Raw genomic sequence first — 7,559 nt, forward strand, 5'->3', positions numbered from 1 at the left:
CCCTTGCTGTTATGAAGAAATCTTCCTTCTCATGTTTACTAACCACAATCCTATCTTCCACATCTGATAGTCTGCCCTCACATTGGCTCATTCTGCTGTACATACTTTTGTCAATTGTTTTTTTTTTCTTTTTTTGAGACAGGGTCTCACTGTGTAGTTGGGACTGACCTGGAACTCACTATGTAGCAACAAACTAACAAAAAAACAGAAGCAAGGCTGGAGAACAAAGGAACGTTACACAAACTTTTGGAAACTGGTGAAAATGGAAAGAGAGAAGGAAGAAATAAAAACAAGAGCAGAACAGAACAACAACAAAAACCTAGAAACAATGCTCATACTTATATAAAAACAAGAACAAACAGAAAGAAAAACCAAACAAAACAAAGAAAAAACACCCGAGAAACCGAGAGAAAAAAAGTCCACTTCAAGGCATGTCTCTACTGTCACTGGTAGACAAAGTGGGCAGATAAGAGTCCAGATCTGTATTCATTAATCCCAACAAGCCAGCTGTAGATTTATGGCAGGGCAGTGGACAATTCCAGCAAGCCTGTATGTTTTTTTTTTGTTTTTTTTTTTTTGGCACCAAGGATCGAACTCGGGTCCTTGTGCTTGCAAGGCAGGCCACTGAACCGCTGAGCTAAATCCCCGGCCCAAGCCCGTATCTTTAGTTCTGAAGCTCAGACTAGTTTCTGGATGTGAGGCTGGAACCCAATTTATTCAGCCATCAACGCTCTGTATACCTCCTGTTGGCTTGAACCTGGCTCCTTGCCAATCTGAACTTGGTTCAGCCTCACCCTGAGGGAGCCAGCCTGATGCTGCTCTCAGTTCTGAGCTCAGTCGGGCCCTCTTCAAGATGGCTAGCCAATCATCCTCTCCTGGGGGATGTCTGAACAGGAGTACCTCTCCCTCCACTGCAGTGCCCTGTATCCATTACTCCATTGTATGGGTGTGTTGCTGGTGTGTTGCTTTGTGGAGGCCTCTGGGGTCACCAGTAGTCACTATGCATTTGTAGATTCAGCAGTGAGTCAGGCTCAGGGAGAAGCGCTACTTGCAGCCTCCTGGGGTGGGGTTACCGGGGATCGAACTCAGGCCCTTTTGTTTGAGAGGCAAGTGGTGGAACCACTCACTGTTCCAAATCCCTGGCTCTTCTTTGTTGAAGTCTTTTTCTTTGCTCTCCCCACGGGCTTCAGTTCTCACTTCACATCCTTGCTAGGTCTCAGGGATCCATTTCCCTCCTCCTCTTCCTCACATTGCTATATTCCAGGGTCTGGATACAAATCTCAGAAATGGTTTTGGTTTTTTGAGTCAGGGTCTTGCTATATAGTTAAGGGTGTCCTTGAACTCACTATATAGCCCAGGCTGGCCTCAGTCTTGAGGTGATCCTCCTCAGCCTCCCAGGTGCTAGGATTGTAGGCATGCGCTAGCACATCTGGCTCTTAAATTGGATGTGTAGTCCAGGCTGGCTTCAAATTTACATTCTTCCTGCCTTAGCCCCCTGGATGCTGGGATTACAGGTGTTTACTACCTTATCCAAGATACAGTCAGACTCTAGAGTCCACATTCTTTTTTTTTTTTTTTTTGTACCAGGGATCAAACTCGGGTCCTTGCGCTTGCGAGGCAGGCAGTGCAACCACTGAGATAAATCCCAGGCCCCTCCAAGATATAGACATTTCTGATGGTTTTTATCACCTTCTCCTCCTCCTCTTGGATTTTTTTTTTCTTCTTGCTACCTTATTCATGTTATCAGCAGTATGGTCTTCTTTGTCCCTCATGATTTGTTTTTGTCTTATGATCTATCTTGTCAGGTATTAAGATTCTTTTCCCTCTTCTGGTTCAAAGTTCTTGTACTTTTTCTCATCTTTATTTTCAAATTTTGTGTCATTTTTACTTGTGTTTCTGTTTTAGACAACTTATTATTAGATCTGTTTAATCCAACGTGAATATTGGTTTTTAAGAAGGTATTTATTATCTTTTTAAGACAGGGTCTATGTAGTGCAAGTTGACCTTGAATTGACTATGCTGCCTATGCTGGCCTCAAACTTACACCCTTCCTGCTTCAATGCTAAGATTATATTAATTACAGTTCACAGTTACCTAAGTGCTTATATCTGCCATTTCATTCTATATTTTTTATTAACTACATTTATTTTATGCTTCTTTTTCCCCTTATGCTTTCCATGGGATAAAGTTTTTTTTTCTGGCTTACATGTTAAGTGTTATACTTTACCTGGAATCTGTCTTACTTCAAAGCACATGTCTGTCTGCTGCACCCACGAAGAACTGGATGTCAGTGGAGCCTTAGAAGTTTATCATCTACCCAAGTGGATCAAAAACTGGAGTGTGTCCAGGAGATTTGTCTGGAAGCCTGAGACACTGTAGAGTTCTAGCTGCTTGTAGTCCTAGCTACTCACGAGACCGAGGCAAAAACATTGCTTGAGCTCAGGAGTATGAGGCCAGCCTAGGTAACAAAGTGAGACCCTGTCTCTTAAAAGGCCAGGAGTGATGGCACAACACCTATAATCCCAGGTACTCAGGCACTGAAGTGGGAGGGTTGCAAATTTGTTGTTAACTCAGATAACTCAGCAAGACCTTGACTCCAAAAAAAAAAAAAAAATAGGTATAAGGCTCATAGCTAGAGTGCTTGCTTAGCATGTGTGAGTCTCAGTGTTCAATCATCAGTTAAAAAAAAAAGTAGATTCTTGGGCCTTGAGATTCTGGTTCTGTACATCTAGATAAAGGCTTATTCTAAAGAAGGCCCTTGCTTTTTTGTTTGTTTGTTTTTTGTTTTTTTTTTTGAGACGGTTTCATTATATAGTTGAAACTGACCTGGAGCTTACTATGTAGCCCAGGTTGGTCTCGAACTCACAGTGATCCTCCTGTCTCAGCCTCCCAAATGCTGGGATTATAGGCATGCACCACCACGCCCGGCTTGGAAGGCCCTTGATTTTGACAGGGGCAATTTCCTGACCACATTGTGTGAGTACTATTCCCATTGAACCCTGTAACTTTTCAGACAGTAAGCGTTACACTTGCTAGTTGTCCTTAAAATTGCTTTTTAAATATAGTGGTACTTGATACTCGCTAGTTGGTTCCAGGAGGTACAACAAATACCAAAAACAATGAGCACCACACAAACTGATTTGTCTGGAAAGGGGCAACAAACTCCACAAGTTCTAGCACATGGGTTGGGGCACCAAACAAACGACAAGTGAGGGATACAGTTTCTGAGTCCAAACAAGTTGCAAAGCAGTTGAGCACTACAGTCTGACACTGCTGGGTGGGCCTTCCTATTTCTTTCCTAGACCGTTCACACTATATTTTGTCCTGTGGGTTGAAGGAAGCCTCTACATCTATTTTATAACCTGCCTTTGAATTTGGGTTTGCAATCTGTTGCTCCCTTACTATTACTCGATTTCACTTGCTTGCTTTGTTGCTATAAAAACATACTTCCCTTAACACCATGTATTGAGTGACAACTGGTGTGACAGGCGCAGTGAGAGATATGTGCAGGCACTTGGCAGCCACTTTAGCAGCAAGCAGACTGTCTCATTTCTATGAGCAAGGAGAGGGATGCAGTGGCTCAGTGGGGGAGGGTGGGCAGCCCTGACTAGCACAGGCTAGGCCTTGGGCTCATCCCCCAACTCTGTACCACACTGGATGGAGAAGCTACGATCTCAACCGAGCTCCACTGTATTTGTTAATTTCCCTGCTGTCAAAGACGATTTGGTCCCAAGAAGCCACAGTATGGTGGGGAAGACAGGTAATACCGTGGTTCATCTCTGTGCTTCTTACGAAGTAACACAATAAATATGAGGGAACCAAAGGCATGAACTTGATGTCAGTCAAAAAGGGCATGAACTTATCCTGGTTTCTTCTTCTCTGTGGATGGTTTCCAGTCAGGGGACCCGAAGCCTGGTGGACAAAGAAGAAGCAAAGATGACCGGGACGACAAATTCGGAGACAACACTGTCTCTTCCGGGAACGGCTCTGTAACACCACCTGAATCGCATTTTGTGAACGTGTCCATTTTAAACTAGGGTTACTCTTGTTTCATACTCCTTTTTCTAATTAAGTCAATACAAGCATCTCTAGGAAATAAAAAAAATATAATTTCTCCTTTCTGTGCTCAGTTTTAATATATTTTCTCCTTCATGTGCTCAGTTGTATGATGCTGATGTTGAACATAATAGAGCCGGCAACTATGTGTCATTACAGAAACTGTGGTTGGGGATTTGCATGTGAAATATACACCTTTCTCTGCCTCTAGTTGGCATTGTTACCTAGGTTATAAATAGAACATCTGACATACTGCGCACAGAACATGCTTTTTGATGGGCACATGCTATGAATGGAAGAAGTGTTCAAACACAGTGTTTCAGTTGGAAAGCTTTCATTAGAACTAGCCAAGGGGGAAAGTGGTTTTATTTCCTAATGATAGCCTTGCTTAAGAATCCAATCATATGGAAAGACTTATGGTAAAGCTTTCTAAAAACAGACATTTATGCTACTATTTGGGTAAACAAGTGACAGGTTCAGTCTATAAACATTCTGTGATAATTCTGATGGACACTTTTGAGCTATTCCCTGTGGATTAATCTACCGTGTATATGTGGAAAGGAATCACAAGACTAAGTTATGAAACTGGAAAGTGCTGTCTGTATTTATACCACTTAAAAAAGATAAAGCTCACAGTAGGTCATTTTGCTGAAAACATCCATTAGGATTTGGAATGTTAAAAACCTTTTGAAAAACTTTAACTATTGAGATAGGACAAAAAGATGCCATTTGTACTGAATGTATTAACGTAAAATTATAATTAATGGGGCCATATTTTTGCTGATGTTTTATACTGCTAGAGGGCAAAAATTCAATAAATGTTACTATGCAGGCTGTTTCAATCATTACAAGGTGTAGGTAGAAAGACTAGTGATGATGTTTGTAAATGACAAATATAAAAGTAACAGACATCATTATATTTTTATGGGGATGCAGTGATTTGGGTTTTAAGCATGTTTTGTTTTGTCATGGCTAAGAAGCAACTGTGATACAGATTGAACAAAGGTTGGTCTCGAACTCACAGTGATCCTCCTGTCTCAGCCTCCCAAATGCTGGGATTATAGGCATGCACCACCACGCCCGGCTTGGAAGGCCCTTGATTTTGACAGGGGCAATTTCCTGACCACATTGTGTGAGTACTATTCCCATTGAACCCTGTAACTTTTCAGACAGTAAGCGTTACACTTGCTAGTTGTCCTTAAAATTGCTTTTTAAATATAGTGGTACTTGATACTCGCTAGTTGGTTCCAGGAGGTACAACAAATACCAAAAACAATGAGCACCACACAAACTGATTTGTCTGGAAAGGGGCAACAAACTCCACAAGTTCTAGCACATGGGTTGGGGCACCAAACAAACGACAAGTGAGGGATACAGTTTCTGAGTCCAAACAAGTTGCAAAGCAGTTGAGCACTACAGTCTGACACTGCTGGGTGGGCCTTCCTATTTCTTTCCTAGACCGTTCACACTATATTTTGTCCTGTGGGTTGAAGGAAGCCTCTACATCTATTTTATAACCTGCCTTTGAATTTGGGTTTGCAATCTGTTGCTCCCTTACTATTACTCGATTTCACTTGCTTGCTTTGTTGCTATAAAAACATACTTCCCTTAACACCATGTATTGAGTGACAACTGGTGTGACAGGCGCAGTGAGAGATATGTGCAGGCACTTGGCAGCCACTTTAGCAGCAAGCAGACTGTCTCATTTCTATGAGCAAGGAGAGGGATGCAGTGGCTCAGTGGGGGAGGGTGGGCAGCCCTGACTAGCACAGGCTAGGCCTTGGGCTCATCCCCCAACTCTGTACCACACTGGATGGAGAAGCTACGATCTCAACCGAGCTCCACTGTATTTGTTAATTTCCCTGCTGTCAAAGACGATTTGGTCCCAAGAAGCCACAGTATGGTGGGGAAGACAGGTAATACCGTGGTTCATCTCTGTGCTTCTTACGAAGTAACACAATAAATATGAGGGAACCAAAGGCATGAACTTGATGTCAGTCAAAAAGGGCATGAACTTATCCTGGTTTCTTCTTCTCTGTGGATGGTTTCCAGTCAGGGGACCCGAAGCCTGGTGGACAAAGAAGAAGCAAAGATGACCGGGACGACAAATTCGGAGACAACACTGTCTCTTCCGGGAACGGCTCTGTAACACCACCTGAATCGCATTTTGTGAACGTGTCCATTTTAAACTAGGGTTACTCTTGTTTCATACTCCTTTTTCTAATTAAGTCAATACAAGCATCTCTAGGAAATAAAAAAAATATAATTTCTCCTTTCTGTGCTCAGTTTTAATATATTTTCTCCTTCATGTGCTCAGTTGTATGATGCTGATGTTGAACATAATAGAGCCGGCAACTATGTGTCATTACAGAAACTGTGGTTGGGGATTTGCATGTGAAATATACACCTTTCTCTGCCTCTAGTTGGCATTGTTACCTAGGTTATAAATAGAACATCTGACATACTGCGCACAGAACATGCTTTTTGATGGGCACATGCTATGAATGGAAGAAGTGTTCAAACACAGTGTTTCAGTTGGAAAGCTTTCATTAGAACTAGCCAAGGGGGAAAGTGGTTTTATTTCCTAATGATAGCCTTGCTTAAGAATCCAATCATATGGAAAGACTTATGGTAAAGCTTTCTAAAAACAGACATTTATGCTACTATTTGGGTAAACAAGTGACAGGTTCAGTCTATAAACATTCTGTGATAATTCTGATGGACACTTTTGAGCTATTCCCTGTGGATTAATCTACCGTGTATATGTGGAAAGGAATCACAAGACTAAGTTATGAAACTGGAAAGTGCTGTCTGTATTTATACCACTTAAAAAAGATAAAGCTCACAGTAGGTCATTTTGCTGAAAACATCCATTAGGATTTGGAATGTTAAAAACCTTTTGAAAAACTTTAACTATTGAGATAGGACAAAAAGATGCCATTTGTACTGAATGTATTAACGTAAAATTATAATTAATGGGGCCATATTTTTGCTGATGTTTTATACTGCTAGAGGGCAAAAATTCAATAAATGTTACTATGCAGGCTGTTTCAATCATTACAAGGTGTAGGTAGAAAGACTAGTGATGATGTTTGTAAATGACAAATATAAAAGTAACAGACATCATTATATTTTTATGGGGATGCAGTGATTTGGGTTTTAAGCATGTTTTGTTTTGTCATGGCTAAGAAGCAACTGTGATACAGATTGAACACTGAACTACTCATCCTGATGACAGTAGAGGTGGGACTGGGGATGAAGTTTTCTTCCTACACGTTTGTTTTTAGGCATCTATATTTTCCCGAGGTGTCTGGATACCATGGTGATAGCTTAGCATCGACTACATACAAATGAAGGTGATCTTTCATCCAGCCTCTGATCATTGGATGTTGGTAGGTTGGACACTAGGAAGAAAAATATATGGACTGGGGATTTAGCTCAGCGGTTCGGTGGCCTGCCTTGCAAGCGCAAAGACCCGAGTTCAATCCCTGGTACCAAAAAAA

The sequence above is a fragment of the Fukomys damarensis genome, unplaced genomic scaffold, assembly GCF_012274545.1.
Source record: "Fukomys damarensis isolate Sample0158 unplaced genomic scaffold, DMR_v1.0_HiC HiC_scaffold_14, whole genome shotgun sequence".
In the NCBI taxonomy this organism is placed as follows: Eukaryota; Metazoa; Chordata; class Mammalia; order Rodentia; family Bathyergidae; genus Fukomys; species Fukomys damarensis.